General features: G+C 46.9%; 1 long non-coding RNA gene across 1 annotated transcript in view; it reads right to left on the bottom strand.

Annotated features, from left to right (window-relative positions):
- The window catches only part of LOC122462142, a 42,134-nt gene extending 22,955 nt beyond the window's left edge, over positions 1 to 19,179 (bottom strand). The window contains exons 1-2 of the long non-coding RNA XR_006284519.1: positions 19,056 to 19,179; positions 16,883 to 17,527 (exon numbers count right to left, since the gene is read on the bottom strand). This is a non-coding gene — a long non-coding RNA (uncharacterized LOC122462142). The remainder of the gene's footprint in view (positions 1 to 16,882; positions 17,528 to 19,055) is intronic.
- Between the last annotated feature and the right edge of the window lie 477 nt (positions 19,180 to 19,656).

The following is a 19,656-nucleotide window of genomic DNA, read 5'->3' as shown; positions in this document are numbered from 1 at the left end:
CTGGCTGGGATGATTTAGTTGGGGATTGGTCCTGCTTTGAGCAGGGGGTTGGACTAGATGACCTCCTGAGGTCCCTTCCAACCCTGCTATTCTATGATTCTATGATTCTCTACCCAGAGCCAATGTGAATTTAGTGCCGGTGAAAGGTGACATGCCTGGAAATTAAAGTTCCTTGTTTAATCTAGAAACTAGCTCAGGTGGGTGACCAGTAAGGCTGCCAAGTGTGGTGGGATAGTGGCTTCAGGACACATGGTCGCTGGGAACTAGACTGGAGCCATTGACTGACAGGGTGCTGAGCCGCTGTCATATGGGAATGGTTTTCCAGCCACAGCCATCCTGTGTCCACTGTGAACCACTGACATAGAGGGGACAGAATCTGCAGCCCAGTATCAATTGCTGAGATCGTAAGGGACTGATCCAAAGCCCACTGAAGTCAGTAGAGAGGCTCCCATTAACTTCAGGCTTTGGATATGGTTTCAGGTCACCAGTGTTATATTACCAAGAACAAAATCCTTGGCTCAGTAGCCCATAACCATTTCACCACCTGAGCACGTACAGAAATGCACCTGCAGCTCTGGTAGCTGAGACCTGGGAACATTAGTAATGGTTTTCCCGAAACAACCATCCTTCAAAGGAAGCTTCTAAAAATTCATGAGACTTTCCACCATGACTTAGTGTGATTACAGTATTATGCACTTAGATCAGCTATCACCCAATGTGCCAAATTTCAACCTTTCCAACCTGTGTTCCACATCCCTGGGTCATATACCTGAAAATCTTACAGCACAGCATCCTGCACTTTTACTAGAGGCCAAGTGGCACTTAGCCCATTTCTACAGCAACGCTCTCCTGGCAGAGCCATTCCTACTGATCAAGTTTGTGTGTAGCAGTATACTCACTCCTAAGAGGTGTCTTGGGTGCCCTTAAGCCCCACAGAGGGTGGGTCTTTAATATGTGTGATGACAAGGTCTTGAAACAAACAGTCCCACCGGTGCACATCCAGTTCCTAATGGACTAGACTCAGGCAAGCTGTCACAGCATCCCATCTTCCACTAAGACCTCCCAGTTGAAAGTGAATTTTTTGTTGCAGAGGGTGAAATCAGCTCACAGTTTACAAATTAATTCAAGGCAGCATCTGGTACATCCCAGACACAAGGCAGCTTTTAAAGATTAAAAGTGTCTGGTACGTGACTTTAGACTGCGAACTTCTTGGGGCAAAGATGAGTCTCTTCTGTTGGGAACCACCTGTCTTGTGGGCACAACCATAAATGAACCATAAATAAGAGCAACCACCACCATGAGTAAAACTGATTGACAGTCATGAGTTAGTGATAGTCACCTGAGTATGTCCATGCCCCGAAGGGAAAATTACCCAGAACACCCTTGGGCTTGTGCAGAAAAAGGCATGGGCCCCTAGAGGGATGCTCACAGAGAGTAGGCCTTTGTTGCAAAAAAGGCATGTTCTTAACTCGGGTAAGCTAGTTAGTTCTTTAACTCAGGCTAAACTATCAGTGAAGACACTGCAACTCAACTTTTAACTCAGGTTAACAACTTGAGCTCAACCCTATGCTCTCCTATAGGCCTTAGCCAGAGCTGTTAACCCAAGTTAAAAGCAGGGTTGCCTGGTCTTCACTACTAGGTTAGCCTGAGTTAACGAAAAAACCCAAATTAAGAACACACTTACTTTTGCAGTAAAGACAGACCCACCTTTAATGACAATAACAGTCTAGTCTTTTTCCTGGTCTAAAGAAAAGCACATTGTGGGTCAAGAAGATCAAATATGGTCTCTATATTCAAGGCCAAGAGCAAGATGCTCTCTTGCGCAGGAGGACAGCCTAGCAAGTGTTGTTATAAATTTTATATGAACATGTCTTAGCTCAAGTTTCTTTTGGTTTACATTGGAGGAAGGAAATTACAATCTGGATAATTTACACAGACATCTTGGGTGAGATTTAATGCCTTTGAAAATCTTGCCCTAAACTAATGAGCCTTCCCATTTTGGATAATGAGAACTTTTATTAACGTGGAATGTAAATAGAAAACCTTTACTTTATGTTACTCCTCCCTGAAGAATGGGTACATGGCCACCTACCTTGAAAGTGACTCTTGCAGCGCTAAAATAATACTATATTTGACTTATTCCTGGTGCAGTGATTAGGTCAGGAATGATATAACCAAAATGAATGTCTCTGCCAATCTGGAAGGAAGTAGATAAGTATTACCAGGAGATCTATTGGCGCATCAGAGTAAGGGTGACTTTAATACTCAAGATGGAATATATTCTGAGAACAATGTCATCTGCTCGACTCTTGGCAACAAGGTTTTCTTTATGTAACAGGTTTCTGCCAAGCTGAGTGAGAATCATAGAGTTTGTAATATCAAGGTAAGATTCTCCTTTGTGTGGCTTGTTAAAGCGCCTCGCCTGCAGCTGGTTCTGGGCAAACAGACCCCAAGCCAATTGCAGGATCATTGACTCATAGACTTGAAGGTCAGAAGGGATTATCATGATCATCTAGTCTGGTCTCCTGCACATTGCAGGCCACAGATCCTCATCCACTCACTCCTGTTCATAGAATCATAGAATATCAGGGTTGGAAGGGACCTCAGGAGGTCATCTACTCCAACCCCCTGCTCAAAGCAGGACCAATCCCCGACTAAATCATCCCAGCCAGGGCTTTGTCAAGCCTGCCCTTAAAAACCTCAAAGGAAGGAGATTCTAGCACCTCCCTAGGTAACGCATTCCAGTGTTTCACCACCCTCTTAGTGAAAACGTTTTTCCTAACATCCAACCTAAACCTCCCCCACTGCAACTTGAGACCATTACTCCTTGTTCTGTCATCAGCTACCACTGAGAACAGTCTAGATCCATCCTCTTTGGAACCCCCTTTCAGGTAGTTGAAAGCAGCTATCAAATCCCCCCTCATTCTTCTCTTCCACAAACTAAACAATCCCAGTTCCCTCAGCCTCTCCTCATAAGTCATGTGTTCCAATCCCCTAATCATTTTTGTTGCCCTCCGCTGGACGTTTGCCAATTTTTCCACATCCTTCTTGTAGTGTGGGGCCCAAAACTGGACACAGTACTCCAGATGAGGCCTCACCAATGCCGAATAGAGGGGAATGATTACGTCCTTCAATCTGCTGGCAATGCCCCTACTTATACAGCCCAAAATGCCGTTAGCCTTCTTGGCTACAAGGGCACACTGTTGACTCATATCCAGCTTCTCGTCCACTGTCACCCCTAGGTCCTTTTCTGCAGAACTGCTGCCGAGCCATTCGGTCCCTAGTCTGTAGCGTTGCATGGGATTCTTCCGTCCTAAGTGCAGGACTCTGCACTTGTCCTTGTTGAACCTCATCAGATTTCTTTTGGCCCAATCCCCTAATTTGACTAGGTCCCTCTGTATCCTATGCCTACCCTCCAGTGTATCTACCACTCCTCCCAGTTTAATGTCATCTGCAGACTTGTTGAGGGTGCAGTCCACGCCATCCTCCAGATCATTAATGAAGATATTGAACAAAACCAGCCCCAGGACCGACCCTTGGGGCACTCCGCTTGATACCGGCTGCCAGCTAGACATGGAGCCATTGATCACTACCCGTTGAGCCCGACGATTTAGCCAGCTTTCTATCCACTTTATAGTCCATTCGTCCAGCCCATACTTCTTTAACTTGCTGGCAAGAATACTGTGGGAGACGGTATCAAAAGCTTTGTTAAAGTCAAGGAATAACACATCCACTACTTTCCCCTCATCCACAGAACCAGTTATCTCATCATAGAAGGCAATTAGGTTAGTGAGGCCTGACTTGCCCTTGGTGAATCCATGCTGACTGTTCCTGATCACTTTCTTCTCCTCTAAGTGCTTCAGAATTGATTCCTTGAGGACCCTGCTCCATGATTTTTCCAGGGATTGAGGTGAGGCTGACTGGCCTGTAGTTCCCCAGATTCTCCTCTTTCCCTTTTTTAAAGATAGGCACTTCATAAAGATGGGCACTTTAAAGATGGGCACAATCATAATTATGAGAAGAGAAACGAGTAGTGGCAGGATGGACTGTTGATATAACCTATAACTTCTCTTGTCAAGCTAAGGCTGTGATCCAAACCAAAAGCCCAACAGATAAGTTTGCAGAGTGGCCAGACAGAAGTAAAAGCTCTCCCAAGCATGGTGGCTACCATGGGCAATATGTCTTGAATTATCTAGCTAGAGGCCACATACTTGTCTTCTGTCAGTTGTAAGAAAACCAACTAACCTGACACATGCAGTGCTCTCCGTGGCGGAGTGACACCTCGCAAGTCCACATAACCCAGTGGTTGGTTAGCAGAGCCAACTCATACCTTTAAACTCTAGTCAGGACAAGACAAGCTGTAGTTTAGCACATGTTCAGCTGATCAAGTAAAAGGCTGGGGCCAGACTAGGAAGCATTCATTAGATCAAACTAGCTAGCACAATCTAATATCACACCTTTACATCACAGTCTAGACAAAGCCCAAGGTCATGTCCAGAATGTGGTGCTGTAATAGATCCAGGTTGTGAAGGAGAGCGGGTGAAATAGATATCGTGGGTTTTCTTACAGACAACACCATGTGACAGGGACACCTTCAATTCGTTCAGTCACTGAGTTTAGTGGACTTGCAAGGTATCACTTTCCCCATGTATGGAGGGCAGAGAGCCTTCATGTGTCAAAATAGCTGGCTCGCCTACAATGGTCAGAAGAGACATTTACCTGCACAAGAAACTGGACCACACAACTGTGCCTTCCACAAGCAGATGGACGCAGAAGGACAGGTCTGCATGTGATGCTGGCACCTGTGCTCTTTGCATCAGAGTATGTGTTGGTAATAGAGGTGGCCTCTGATGCCATTCAAGGTTAATCACACTGAGCTGGTTCCATTTCGTGGACATTTCTGCCACCGCCAACAAGTCGGGAGAAGTAGCCTCCCGCATACAGTAGGCCTGATGAATTCATTAATTTGTTACTTGCTCTGGAACAATTTAATCTTGCAGATGCTGAATCAAGTGCCCAAATGTAAGCCTCAACTAGTTCACGTGGCTCAGGTCCCCAACTGCTGGCTGCGGTTGCTAGTGGCCCATGCAAATCACCAGTGCTAGAGCCAGAGCTTTAAAGTCTTGGATGCAACCCTTCCAGAGCAGCCAGCCAGTTTCCACAGCGCTATCTCTGCGAAGGTTTGTTCCCCTTGTCATTGTGTTGGATGACCTGACGGATAGTATTTAAAATCTCTTTGTGGCCTGCAAGGACACGATGGCCACAAACATTTAAGTAAATGTGTCATGTCATCGCTAGCGGTAAAAACCTAGAGTGAAAATGAAGAGTAAAAATATCAGTGGCAAATATATCTTTATTTCAATCTAAGTAACGAGCAGGAAACAAGGGCTTTTAAAAATGCTTAAGAGCATATCCTCAGATGGTCCAGATCAGCAAGACACTGTTGTCTTCCAGGGAGCTACGCTGGCTTACACCAGCTGAGGATCTGAGCAATGGGAGTCTGAGTTTGACCTCACTTATCCCAGGGATAATTAGGAGTGACCTCACTTCTGAAGTCAGTGGCTGGTTTGCCATCAGTAGAAAAGAGGTAAAACTCAGCACTGCGATTTTTTAACTTGATGGTGACCCTCCACGTGTGACATGATGTGGGACTAGATCGGAGAGAATAAATACAGAATGTTCAAAGTGAGGAAAGCCCCCCTCTGAACGCAACCCAATCACAGACAGAAACCTAGTCAATGCAGTGCACAGAGTAGCACTGCTGGGAGACAAAGTGAGAAAGACGGACTGTCAATGCCCTCTTTGCTGGTGCGAGAACTGAGGATGCAGGGTGAGGCCTTAAGGACAGGAATGAAGGAAGCTGCAGCCCCTCACAGCAGATGTAACTGACATGGTGATTAGAGCTGAGTTGAATGCTAACACCCTGTCTGTGCTGGGAACTCCTGGTGGAGATGAACAGATCTTAGCAACAGTGGGAAAGCTTTGCAAAACTTCCCTAATGCAGGCGAGGCGCTCGAGCAGGGGTGGGCAAACACGCTGCTCCTCGGTGAGTGGCTATATACCTGCACCCCTGTGGAGCCTCACTGATTTCAATGGCTATGGCTTTCAATGGGCCCTCACGCCGGTGCAGGGATACAACCCTGTAGAGTAATTTATGGGATCAGGGGCCAAAGACTGGAAACATTTATTCTTCATAATCCTGATTTAGATTATCTAACTCCTGAGGCCTACAAAAGGCAACACAGTGCCTGTATCTGATCAGATCAATCCAGCAAGCCTGGAGGAGAACGAACTCTGGTGGGGAAGGCTGGGTGACATGTTTCACCCGAAACTTTTTTTGGCAAAAAATGCAGATTCAGTAACACCAAATCATTTAATAAATTTGTGAACGTTTCACCAAGTTCTTCTTTTTGGGGAAAATAATTCTAAAAAACTCAAAATATTTCATTTCAATATCTTCTAAACAAAATATTTTGGTTTTGTAGGTCAAAAACCACTTTTCACTTAAAAATTTCATTCAGTTTTATTTTTTAAAAATGCAAAAATAACCCAAATGCTCAAAATCAAAACTAAACAAACTGTTTTGTTTGACCTGAAATTAATTTTTTCATTATTATTTTTCGGCACTGTCAGCAAACTGAAAAATCTCTAGCAGGAGCTCTAGTAGGAGTTACTGTATTATCTTGTTTCCAGAGGAAGGCTTGGAAGCAAAATCGTATATTAATTTCTAGCTTCACATTTTCATTTGCACTAAATCTGTGTTAGCGAGTTTGATTTTCCACTTTCCATCCCCCTCCCACACAGACTGAGCAGGAGAATATGGTAGAGGTCACCAGCAGTCTTTGTTCCTCTAATTTGAAGCCACCATCTAATTAGATGTCAGCCAAGCAAAATATTAGAAGTCACATAATAATTATATCAACAAAATCAACAATTTAACAGCAAAGGTTAATTACATTTATATAAAAATCCAATAGAAAAAATGATGTTCAAACAGTTGGGCAGACTAATTGAAAGCTAATGTTGCTTCTAAATTGAATTTCAAATGAATTTTACATCCATAGTTCATTTTGCTAATTCCATACTCCGTATCCTGTAATTTGTTGGCAGTGACTGATTACTTAAGTGAATAATATCTATGTACCGGGGCCACTTAGTAATAGAATAGGCCTTGTGCGACCACCGTACTAATGAATACAGTTTATTTAAAACACCAGTCTGTATTTGGATTTCTGAAGAACAGTGGCATGGTTCGTAACAGCAACAAATTCCTACTTTTATTTCTTTTTTTAATAATAGGCTGGAAAGACGTTTTTGCCTGGATGGCAGCGACATACTCCAGCATCCAGAGCAGCCGTTTGATAGATCACATCATTTCAGCAGCTTTCACATCCTCATTTCCATTTGTCAAAGGGCAAGAATGACTATTGACAGTTTGCCATGAAATAGTCTGCACAAATTCACCTAATTACTGCACGTGACTTCAAACCTGACCCAAAGCCCTTTAAAGTCAACGGGCATCTTTCCACTGACTTCAGTGGGCTTTGGATTGGGCCCATATAGAACAGTGCAATCAATATTGGTTACATTTCCCTTTCTAATTGGTAGAGGTTGAGGCAGAATCAAAAAGCCGCAGATCTTTGCCTCCCCTTAACAGAGCGGCTGGTGAAATCCAGAGCTGCAGATCAGTTTTGAGGTTTCAGACCGTTGCCGTAAGGAAATTATAGATAACCCTGTGTGGCTGTCACAGAGGTCACAGAAGTCACGGATTCCGTGACTTTCTGTGACCTTTGTGACTTCAGCGGCTGGCTCCGGGTCTGCCTGAGCAGCTCAGGCAGCCCCGGGGCCAGCCACACCAGCCACTGCTGGGGCAGTCCGGGCCACTGCACTCCCCCTCACCCCAGCAGCAGCAACAGTAGTTTGGGTGTGGGAAGGGGCTCAGAGCTGGGGAAAGAGGTTGGGGTGCAGGGCAGCGCTTACCTCGGGCGGGCTCCCCGGAAGTGGCCGTCATGTCCCTGCAGTTCCTAGGTGGAGCCGCCAGGGGGCTCTGCACACTGCTCCTACCTGCAGGTACCGCCCCCACAGCTCCCATTGGCTGCGCCTGGAGCCCCTCTGGCCTTCCCTCCCCATAAGAGCTGCAGGGACATGACGGCCACTTCCGGGGAGCCACGCGGAGCTGGGTAGGGAGCCTGCCAGCCCTTCCACCCTCCCCTCAGCACCGGCAGGGGTCCAGGGCCGCACGCCCCCCCAAACCCCCCTCTCAGCACCAGCTGGAGTCCCAGGTCACCCCACCCACAGCACCCCCATCTGTACCGCCCCCCCCCACCCCCCAGTACCTGCAGTGCCCCGGCCCAAGTTTTAGTTAGGGGTATATAGTACAAGTCACGGACAGGTCATGAGCCGTGAATTTTTGTTTACTGCCCGTGACTTATCCATGACTTTTATTAAAAATACCCATGACTAAAACATAACCTTAATTACAGACAACTTGGGATGCAAAGTTTGGATCCAGATCCAAACCACAGCAGAGTTTGTCGGGTCCATAACCAGGCTTTTGGTTCAGGTCCCATCTGTAAAGGAAATGTAGGTCTGGATTTTCCAGAGAGCATGGTGGGTACAGAGCTTTTTTGAAAATTTGGCCATAAAATGTCACCCTGGCAGCTGCCGTCCCTTCTGAAAGTCTGGCCATTTCCTTGTGATGCCTAAATGGAAACTGAGCAATCTGAGGGGGGAAAAAAAATCTCTCTCCACTTACGGGTGCCGAGCACTGGAAAAATCTGCCCAATCAAATGCTTTGTGCTTGCATTCCAACACCCATTCAGAGATGCCAAGGCCAGAAGAGTTCTTTGTGAGCATCTAGTCTGAGCTCCTGCACAGCACAGGCCAGAGACCAGCCCCACACTAATTCCAAAAGCAGCGCTTTTAGAAAAACATCCAACCCTGATTTTAAAATCAGTGATGGAGAATCCACCACATCCCTTGGTAACTTTACTCTCACAGTTAAAAAGTTACACCTCATTCCCAGTCTGAATTTATCTAGCTACAACTTCGAGCCTCTGGATCATGTTAGATCTTTCTTTGCGAGACTGAAGAGCCCATTATTAAATATTTATTCCTGTCGTAGGTACTTAAAGACTGTAACCATGTCCCCCCTTAACCTTCTCTTTGTTAAGCTAAATCGATTGAGCTCCTTCAATCTATCGCTATGAGGCAGGTTTTCTAATCCTTTAATCATTCTCGTGGCTCTTCTCTGAACCCTCTCCAATTTATCAACATCCTTCTTGAACTGTGGGCACCAGAACTGGACACAGGATTCCAGCCACAATCACACCAGGCCCAAATACAGAGGTAAAATAACCTCTCTACTCCTACTCGAGAGTCCCCTGTTTTTGCATCCCAGGATTGTAGTAGCTCTTTTGGCCACAGCATCACACCAGGAGCTTACGTGCAGCTGATTATCCACTATGACTACACAATCTTTGTCAGAGCCACTGCTTCTGAGGGTAGAATTCCCACCGTGTTAGTATGGCCTCTTTTCTTTGTTCCTAGATGTACACATTTACATTTAGCCATCTTAAAGTGTATATTGTTTGCTTGCGCCCAGTTTGCCAAGTGATCCAGATTGCTCTGGATCAATGTCCTGTCCTCTTCATTATTTACCACTCCCTCAATTTATGTGTCATCTGCAAACTTGATCTGTGATGATTTTATGTTTTCTTCCAGGTCATTAATTAAAATATAGAGGCCAAGAACAGAACCCTGCAGGTCCCTACTAGCAACACTCCTGTTCGATGATGATTCCCCATTTACAATTACATTTTGAGACCTATCAGTTAGCCCATTTTAATCCACTTAATGTCTGGCGTGGTAATTTTATATCTTTCTAGCTTGTTAATCAAAATGTCCCGTGGTACCAAGTCAAATGCCTTACAAAAGTCTAAATCTATTACATCCACACTATTACCTTTATCAACTAAACTTGTAATCTCCTCAAAACAAGATATCAAGTTAGTTTGACAAGATCGACCGTCCTTCAGACAAACAGACGCTTCCAGCTGAATGCAGGATTGCTAAGGGTTGTGATTTTATCGCAAATCCTATAGTATTTGATGCTTTTCTGAAAGCCACAGACATTGGAATTAAGAAATTACATGAGACTCTAGGCTTTCATTTAAAAAATCAGACAAGTTTCTAGCCCTTGCAGAGCAAACATGAAGCAAGTGCACCCTGAAGGCTCAGAAACCTGAACGCAAAGGTAAAAACCTCAATATTTATATTTAAAAAAGAAAAAAAAAATCTCATGGCTTCAAAGCCAATATCATGATTTTCTGGGACCCGGTTCATGATGCTGGAACACTAGGGGTTGGCGATTCGGCAAGTGTCATTTTTAGATAGGGAGAACATCCGAGGGGGAGAGCAAAACCAACGGACAGCCAAGAAAAGCCTCAGGTGTGGGTAAGATGTGTTCAGCGTAGCCAGGGCTGCCGGAGACAGGGCTTCCCCTCACAGCATGAATTAGAGTGGCCCAAGGCTGTTGATTTCAACGGGGCTAACTCACAGCCAGGGCCGGCTCTACCGTTTTTGCCACCCCAAGCAGTGAAAAAAACAGTCGCCACCGAATTGCTGCCGCGGACGGCAGGAGACAGAGAAGCTGCCGCCGAATTACCGTCCCTAGCACCTGCTTGGAACGCTGGTGCCTGGAGCTGGCCCTGCTCACAGCTTAACCAGGAGTGAGGGCGGCAGTCAGGCCCGCAGAGAACAGGTTGGCTGGAGGAGAGCTGCTCAGCGGACGAGCCGTACGGGCCACGGTCTGTGCCCCAGTGGCAGCGCCCAGCGAGGCTGGAGGGTATGACGTCCCAGCGAGCTCCCCATAACATGCAGCCTCCCAGAGGGAACGTGTCTGGGCACTGGAGGGGTGGCCACAGCTCCATCCCCTCATTATCAGCCGTAGGGCGGAACACAGACCTCTCCCAAAGGTGCAGCAAGCTCGCCTGGGAGTACGTGTCTCCCCATTGCCCTGGATCCATGCCTGTTTCCTGGCTTCAGCGGGCATAACACTGCCGACCACAGCCACTCAGCTGGCCCATCTTTTCCCCAGCACTGCGTGGGCTCTCGCTCTAAGAGGCAGTATTGTGCCCTGGTGAGCTATGACGGTGCCAGTGGAAATCATCAGCGAGAGGGGCCCTGGCCACTGATGGGGAGTGAAGAGCTGTCCCTGCCCCGAGGCGCCTGCAGTCTCAAGGCACGGTGGAAAGTCCCGCCTCCCGTGCAGCATTCTGCCGTCAGCTGCACTCAGGTGCCATGCCGTCCCTCCCCTCCTCCACAGCCGCCGGGGGCCCTCAGATCTAAAGGGGCTGCTGCCATTCTTCTAGGGGGGAGGAGGGAACTGGGGTGCCCCTGTGCATGCCAAAGCCCAGCTCCAGAGGGACTCCCTGTGTGTCCCAGTGCAGCTGAGTGTGGGTGGTAGGGCTTCGTTACACTCTGCAGCCTAGGTAAGATGGATTCCTTCCCTCCCCACCCCATGCTGAGCCCATCTACTCCTGGGAATTAGCTCCGAGCATTTGTACATGGTCTTCGTTAATGGGCATTCCAGGCAGCGGCCATGCACTGTGCCAGACAACTGGCACTGCATTTACAGCATTTGCTTTGGCCAGGTTTGCACCCCCGGTGCATTTGCTCTCTGCAGCCATTAGTGCAATTGAGGCTTAATAGCACAAAAGCTCAGAGACTGAGTTATAAGCCTGCATGCTCAAGAACTTGCAGAGAGCGAACCTGGAATTCGCTTTCCACGAGCAGTCGCAACAGGAAACCAATTCCAGGACTTACTCATTTACTCAGGGGACAGAAACAATGCCATGTGGCTGGTGCCCTACCCACACTCTAGTGCCCCTGCAATTTTGGATTTTGCATACAAAGTCAGAGACAGTAAATGGAATTCCCAAAGCAGTTGGGTCAGACGGTTGTGAAGAATATATCTGAGAAAATTACAGTCTGTTTCTGGATGTTCCACAAGAGAAGAGGAGATTAAATCCATTGACTAATTTATCAGTTATGACTTAATTGTTTCACTCGATTTGCATTATGGAGAAACACAGCACGAATAAACTGGCAAGAATATTGGGGGGGAAAACAGTATTTGCATTAGAAAGTCTGTATGTCTAGTCTGTACTAAACGCTACATTTCCCATAATCCATTTGCACTAATGCTGAAGCTTCCAGAAGCAGCTAACCCAAGATGGGGGTTTCTAAGGTTTGCAATTTTTTTAAAAAAATCATATTTTTCCAGAGGTGGCCAATGTTACAAACATCACAAAAGCTAAACTAACCACATTATCCTCCGTCTCTCTGAAGCACCCACTGCTGCAAGAGGAACACAATTACATCTCAATAAAATTTTAATACAGGGAATTATGCACTTTGCAACCATCAAGCAATTAGCTGTTGCTATGCTACAGTCAGAATGTAATCACAGTAATGAAGCAAACAAAGGGAAGACATTGCTCAGGGGTTACATTATCAGATATAACCTTGGGTTGTTTTCCATCGAAATCCTGATCGAAAGAAGAAAAGGGTTAGTCTCTAAGGTGCCACAAGTCCTCCTTTTCTTTTTGTGAATACAGACTAACACGGCTGCTACTCTGAAACCTGATTGAAAGACTCTTGTTGCTTTAACAATGAAAAATAAAAAAAACCTGGGCCAACTCATCAGCTGGTGTAAATCAGCATAGATGCATGGACTTCAAAGGAGCGTACACCAGCTGAGAATCTGTCCCGTGGTGTTTATTTGACAAAATGAGCAGAAGCAAAGTCAGCATATGCCATGGAACTTGCCTCATGCATCATCATGGAGAGCCAGATTCTGCCTGGTCCTTTTGGGGCATTGGGCAGGGGACAATTGAAAAGAGGGGTGGAAAAAACATCCCCCTCCCCTAGGTGCCCCAGGTAAGGGGCAGGCAGAACCGGAGCCCCTGTGGGCAGGAGAGTGAAGCTCTGTTCCAGGGGTGCCCAGCCCGTCCTAGGGTTGGGAGCGAGGTGGGGCCCTGTCCCTGCTCCACACCCACCCATGGCCAGCAGAGGGCAGCAGGCTGGCTCCATGCAGCAGGGTGCTCCGGGATGGGAAGGACCGACATCGCCCAAAGGGGGAGCAATAAAGGCTCCATTGGGAATCACCCATAGCTAGGCTCCATTTGAGCCTCTTGTCACAGGCAGAGGCAGCTGAACGTAGGGAGAGAGATTGCAGAGTGGGACGATCCCATTTCTTTAATGCAGGGCTGTATTCTGGCTGTAAGCTGCCCGGGGCCTGCAGCAGACCTAGGGGTCAGGGAGCCTGACTGGATTTTCAGTGTGTAAATGGATGGGTTCTGCCCCAAGTCCAGCACCAAATGCAGGTCCGCTGGCTTCGGAGGGCAGGCCCTATGGATCAGGCTGCATGACCCAGAGCAGAGCTGGCTGGGAATCCAAACGTCCCATCTGGGAAATTCCGACATTTGAAATTTTGCTTTTGTCCCAAACGGGAGGGAAGAGATGAACTTTACCAAGAAACAAAACTTCTGAAATACTTTGTTTTGGAACCATCGAAGTGACTGTCTTGAAATGTTTGGCTTTGTCCTCCCAACTTTCCTGTTCGTTAGATTATAATTTATAGTACAGACGTCAAAATATGGATGGTAGCTACATGAAACCTTGTGACCTTATCAAAATCATTCATTTTGATAACTCTCCATCAGAAGTTTAGAGGAAATCGATACATCGCACAAAACCTTTCAAATGTGTCAAAGCAACATTTTCCAGTGGAAAACTGTTTCATCTGGAAATTTTCAAGGAGCTCTCGTCCATCTGTTTTAGGATGGAGGTGTCTTGCCAGGTGTCTTATACCCCTTGGCCGGCCCCATTCTGCCTTCCCCCAACCATGCCATCCCATGCCAGGTGCACAAGTTATCTGCACAGGAGGACTGTGCTTAGGGCCAGCACATTGGCTGGGGATCCAGTGCACCCACTTTCTGGCCAAGCACATACAGTCACCAGCCAAATACAACAAGCGTGACAGAATTGGGTCCCAAGAGACGTTTTGTCCATTTTTAAAAAGCCAGACTTCCATCACACCTTCGAAAAACCTGCCCCCAATTGTTTAAACACTGTCCCACAATCGGAACAGCTTTGCTCATTAAATCTCCCACCTTGGCATTTAGTTCTAGTTAGCACGAGAACCTGGGATGATTTCCCAAGCTTGATTATTAATAAAACAGCTTCAGTGCTGCATTAGAAAGACATACGGCAGGTCCAGAGATGAGTAATCTTAACCCTCCCAGAGTCACGACAGCTCGGAGCTTTATTAAACCGAACGGTCTGGCAGTTAGAATCCTTTGCCTCTGCTCCATCTTTGTTCTCACTCCTGGTACCCTGGTTGTTTGTTTAAATAAAAGCAAACAACCCCCCCCACCACCACCACCCAGCCAACCATGCAATGATATTCTAGTATTTAGAGCAGCACTGATTTCATGCAACAACTTTAATCTCTTTTAATCATTTATTCCCTAATCCAACGGGAACGCCCGATGAGCTGGAGAGGTGAAGAAAATGGCAGCTGATTGAGCGTGTGGAGATGGAGAGGAAGAAATTCATTAATTTTTCATTGCCAGGGCTGAGATGTGCGCCACTTAGTATTCATCATGTCAGCAGTGACCTTGAGGCTGCTTCTGTTCCCCCTTGCAGAGCTCTCTCCAACCATCTGGTTCCTATTAGTCTGGTTGTGATGCTCACCTTCTTGTCAGGATGAAAGAGAAGAGTGCCGTATTGGAAAGGCAAAAGGCAGCCCAAGCCACGCACTCTTTGAATTCAAGTACAGGCAAAACGAAGTGAAAAGCACGTCATTTGCCATCAGGCACATTTACAGAACAACTGCCCAGAATGGTACCAATTAAAATATCACCAAGCCCAGCACTGTCCTTTTTAGGAGAGGGAGGTTATCAGAGCTGGCAGGGCTGATGCTCGCCCAGGTCTCCAACCACCACGAGACTCTCAGCACTAAGCTCAGTTTAGATGGGGACCGCAGCTGCCCCGACCACTAGCCTGCCATCTAACGGGAGCATGCCAGGTTGCATTCTGCAGCTTTCACTCCCGGCTCTGGCAACTCCCCGCCAAAGAGGAGTGTGTTTGTTCAGCAATCAGGTTCGTTCTGACAAGACATATGTAACGCTGCAAAAGGCATGCATGTTTGTTTGCAGGAACCCTGCCAGTTCCATAGCGTGCGCACTATAGTGCTTTGTGTCCGCAAACACTGTCGACATTAAAACTAATACAAATCTCAGAAGAGCTAAAAAAGCCATTTGGTTCATACGTGGCAGATTTGAAGCAGTGCATCAGCCCACAGTGAGAGACATGAGTAAGCACTTGGCATTTCCATAGGGCTGTGAGTCCCACAATGCTTTGTGCAACACACAAATGTACAGCACCACTGAACTGCAGCCACCTCTGGGTGGGAGGCAGCCAGACAACCCACTCATACTGGGGAAGAGAGAATTTTGGCCAAGAACATTTGGGTGAACCCTGCTTAGATACAAATGGCCATGAGATCTTCAGTGTCCCATCAGGACGAGCTGGGGCTCAGAGTCCAAGGTCTCCTCTAAAGGTCTTCACCCAGGGAACTGTCTGGCGCTCAGCAAGGTGAAGCCCCGAGAAGCGTTGGAACCTGTGATTCTGGGCAGGGAGTGCACAGAGCGCCGTACTGACGTGTGTGAGCCTTGGGTTCAGCTCCTAGCTTCCCTGTGTGACTGTGAGCCAGTCACTTCATCTGCCCAGTGCCCCAACTGCCTACCTGCAACACCAGGCTAATGCGGCCTAGCTCACAGAGACATTCATTAGTGATTGTGGGGTGCTCGGTTGCTATGGTGAGGAAACTATCCAAGTACCCAGAGAGTAATTTGCGTAGTGACAAAGACGGTACACCTGGGGTCCATCCAAGATTGGGCCACAATTACTTCGCAAAGATTAAAACATGTTGGCATGGCAATACTGCAAGCGGACAGCACGCAGATCGAGCCCTGCACATCTGCGGAGAGTCACTTTATGGCCGGGGACCATGTTCATGGTTTGGATGTGGAGACAAATTTTGTATCCGTGCAGGGCTCTGCATACAGACCCTTTCACCAAAGCACTTTACCCACACCTAGCTGAATGTCGCCATACACCCGTGCGGGAGGTAACTGAGATATTATAGCTAATTCGGTTGGTCCTACATAGTTTCCCATATTGATGTCATTAGCCAGCTTACCCCTGAAATGCAATTTCCAACCCACTTACTGCAAGGTAAAAACTGCTAGTCAATCTGGCCCTGTGAACTCATAGCAAATCTTAAAGTGTTTTCAAGTGTTTTGTTTGGGAATCTGATGAGGCGTCTGGTTGGCCTCTCCCCTTACACTGCCGTTACTCAGGAACTAATATCTGAATGGTGTTAAAAACACAATTATTTCTGTGTATTTCAATGTATCTGATAACACAGTAAAGGCTGATCCCTGGTTGTGGCCAATGAGGTGGGTTCTTTGTAATTCAGAGGCGATCTCCCTCTCATTGGTCTGTCCATACATAGCACTTGAAAAGAAAAGGTCTTGTTATTACTCAGGAATCACAGAATATCAGGGTTGGAAGGGACCTCAGGAGGTTGTCTAGTCCAACCCTCTGCTCAAAGCAGGACCAATCCCCAATTTTTGCGCCAGATCCCTAAATGGCCCCCTCAAGGATTGAACTCACAATCCTAGGTTTAGCAGGCCAATGCTCAAACCACTGTGCTATCCCCCCCATATAAGGACTGATTTCATTAGCCAGCTGAAATTCTGCACAGCATATAGTGCCATTACAGTCATTTACTCCTCCAGTGCTGTCTTACCCTGTGCCACAAACCCTCTTCATTGTCTTCCTGTTGGCTCACGTTTCTCAGTCGTCGTGCGTAGATCAGAGCCGGCTTGCGACATCCTGGGATGTGTGTGGCTTCAGCTGCTGGAGCTATAATTCCCACTCTGTTTATACTGCCCTCTCCCTGGAGCATCAGAGAGCCTTACAGTGACCAGGTGTCATCACAAAGATCTCTCTTTGCCTGCGTAAGTTCGTCAGCGCTGTCTCAGCTCGGGACTGGCAAGCTGAGCTTTCTGCATGTAAATGAGACACAAACAATTGCAGGATGAGTCATTTCCAGCGTGCGTGTATGCACCTCTGTCTTAGGATGGTGATGAAGAGATCCCATGTTTTAACAGATATTTGCAAACAAGGTTAAACATTTAAGCACCGAGGAATTGCCAGGCAGGATCAGACCGGTGGTCCACCTCGTCCATTATCCAGCCTCAGACAGTGGCCAGTGCCAGATGCTTAGGAGGAAGGCGCAATTAATCCCATAGTAGCCAATTATGAAATAACCCGGCTGTGGCGGTGTGAAAGGAGAGGAGTCTTCTGCAGATCCACCTGGTTAGCAGACCCCTGCTGAAGTGCTGCTGACTCGCTGTCGAGCTGTGGGCCATTCACTCTCTCCTGGGTATGACTGAGGAGGAAGAAGGAACGAGATGTGAGAACATAGGAGCTCCTGCAAAGAAACCCTAGGGACAGCTCTGCAGGTGTGGTGTTACTACTGAATTATCAGTAAACTCAAATCCCCAGATGAGGGTGAGTTTGGCCCCCTAATTCAGGGTCTGGGCTCCCTGTCCTTAACAGAACAGGCACTTCGGCTGTTCTCACTGCGCATAAGGACAGTTATTTCTAATCCCAGTGATTATGGTAGTTGGCTTATGCCCCAAGGCATGAGGATGTATATCCATTTCACATTTTATCAGTTAGTTTAGCTGTGCATATATCATTATTGCTGATATTCCTATGCTCTAAGAAAACAAGCCAGTTTTGAATCCTACCACAGTCTTAGCCTCAGATCTTATAGCAGTGAGTTCCAGCGGTTAAATTTGCATTATATGAGAAGTGACTTCCTTTAATTTCATTGGGTGACCCCTTATTCCAGTACTGTGAGAAAGGGTGACTAGGAGCAGCAGACTGACCTCCCCCATAACATGCCCTATTGTACCTCTATCGTGTCCCTTCTCTGAGCGATACAGCTCTACAGCTAGGCCTGAGGGTCAGAGTTTTGGTTTACAGGGATTTGTGCCAATCTTTGTCTGGCTTCAGTTCCCATGAATTCTCACCCCGGAAGTTTGCTTTGAATTTTGAGTTCCTGTGAACCCCCACAACAAAGTGAAGCTCAACTGAAACTGCCGACTTTTGCCTCCTTTTGGTTGGCGATAATAACTGCCCCAAACTGGCCTCGGCTTCACTGACTTCTCAAAAGTTCAGAAACTGGAGCATGTTTTCAGTGAACCTGAGCTGAGTTTTGGGTTGTTAATGAAGCCGCAAAGCAGGTGACCCATGTCTGGTTTATTACACCTCTGAACTGTGCATGCAGCTAGACTATGCATGCAGCTAGACTGAAATAATAAGGCATTTATTATTGTCACCCCTGCTTGCCATTCTGGTTCCATCTCATGCTGTCTCCTCCATCTGTCATATTGTGTCTTGTAGACTTAGACACTGCTGCAGTATAATACTAATATAATCGACTGTGCCAGACAGCTGCAGGTGTAGCCCTATACAACTCTTTGTCGGGCAATCAAGCGAACCACAAGTGGCCACATTCTGTGTCCTTTACCGAGGTGAATGTGGCCACTGATTTTGATGAGAATTAAGTAGGGCCTGCTGGATTTGGCCCAAGAGCAAAACCCTGAGCAAAACTCCCAAAGGACAGAGAGAAAATCCATAAAAACAAGGGTCTAATTACAACCGTCTGGCACCAGTATTGTTCCCTGGGGTTTCTGAACCCAAAGTTCTTGGTAACTTTTACTCTTGGCGAGACGGTGGCAGGAAATAAATCAATGGGGACCTGGCCGTCCGACCGACAGATGGTTGGCACAAGCAGTACAGTACAAGAGTGCTTTTACTTAAAGCTTTACTTTATTTAGTCTCCAGCACTTGCACACATCTGCAACAGGTTGGTAAAACACCCCCCAAAATCCCAGATTCATATTTACCCAGGGTATTGGGGAGCTCTCAGGTGGGTAACTGCAGACATCCAGTGGCCAGCCTTCCCTCTGCATGGGAACTTGAGAGGTGTCCAAGGGTCCATCGAGCTGAGATTTCTGCCTATTTTAATCCCCAATTTAGTATTACAGAGCTTGTCCATTAAAACAACTGCTGAGCAGAAGCTAAGGGTGGAGATTTCCAGCCTGTAGTTTTCCATCAGGTAACCAGCTGTATTTCACATGGCAATAGTTAACTATTGCCAGACTTCCCAGCCTGTCAAAACCGCATCAAGTCAGGAGGGCAGAGGGTCATGTTTACTCCTCGAGACCACATACTTCCCCCTCTCCTCCTGGCCTGTTAGTCATGCAAAGGTTTCAGAAAGGCCTCCTTTTAGCTGCTTTCACCAGTAAGCATAACAATTGGCATTCCTGCTGCTGGCAGTGGTTAAGCATGTTACTGGGCTCTGGGCTATCAAAAATCTGCTCCTTCAATGTGACTCCCCCAATCTCATAGGGTTAGTGCTGTTTTACCCAGGAGAATCAGGGTCAAGGGCTGCAAGCGGAATTAATCCAGAGCATGACAATCTCAGACATCCACAAGTCCAGACTG

Source organism: Chelonia mydas, chromosome 10 (genome assembly GCF_015237465.2).
Source record: "Chelonia mydas isolate rCheMyd1 chromosome 10, rCheMyd1.pri.v2, whole genome shotgun sequence".
NCBI classification, from domain to species: domain Eukaryota; kingdom Metazoa; phylum Chordata; order Testudines; family Cheloniidae; genus Chelonia; species Chelonia mydas.
Note: the sequence above shows the minus strand (reverse complement) of the source record. Positions and strands in the feature narration are given on the sequence as shown.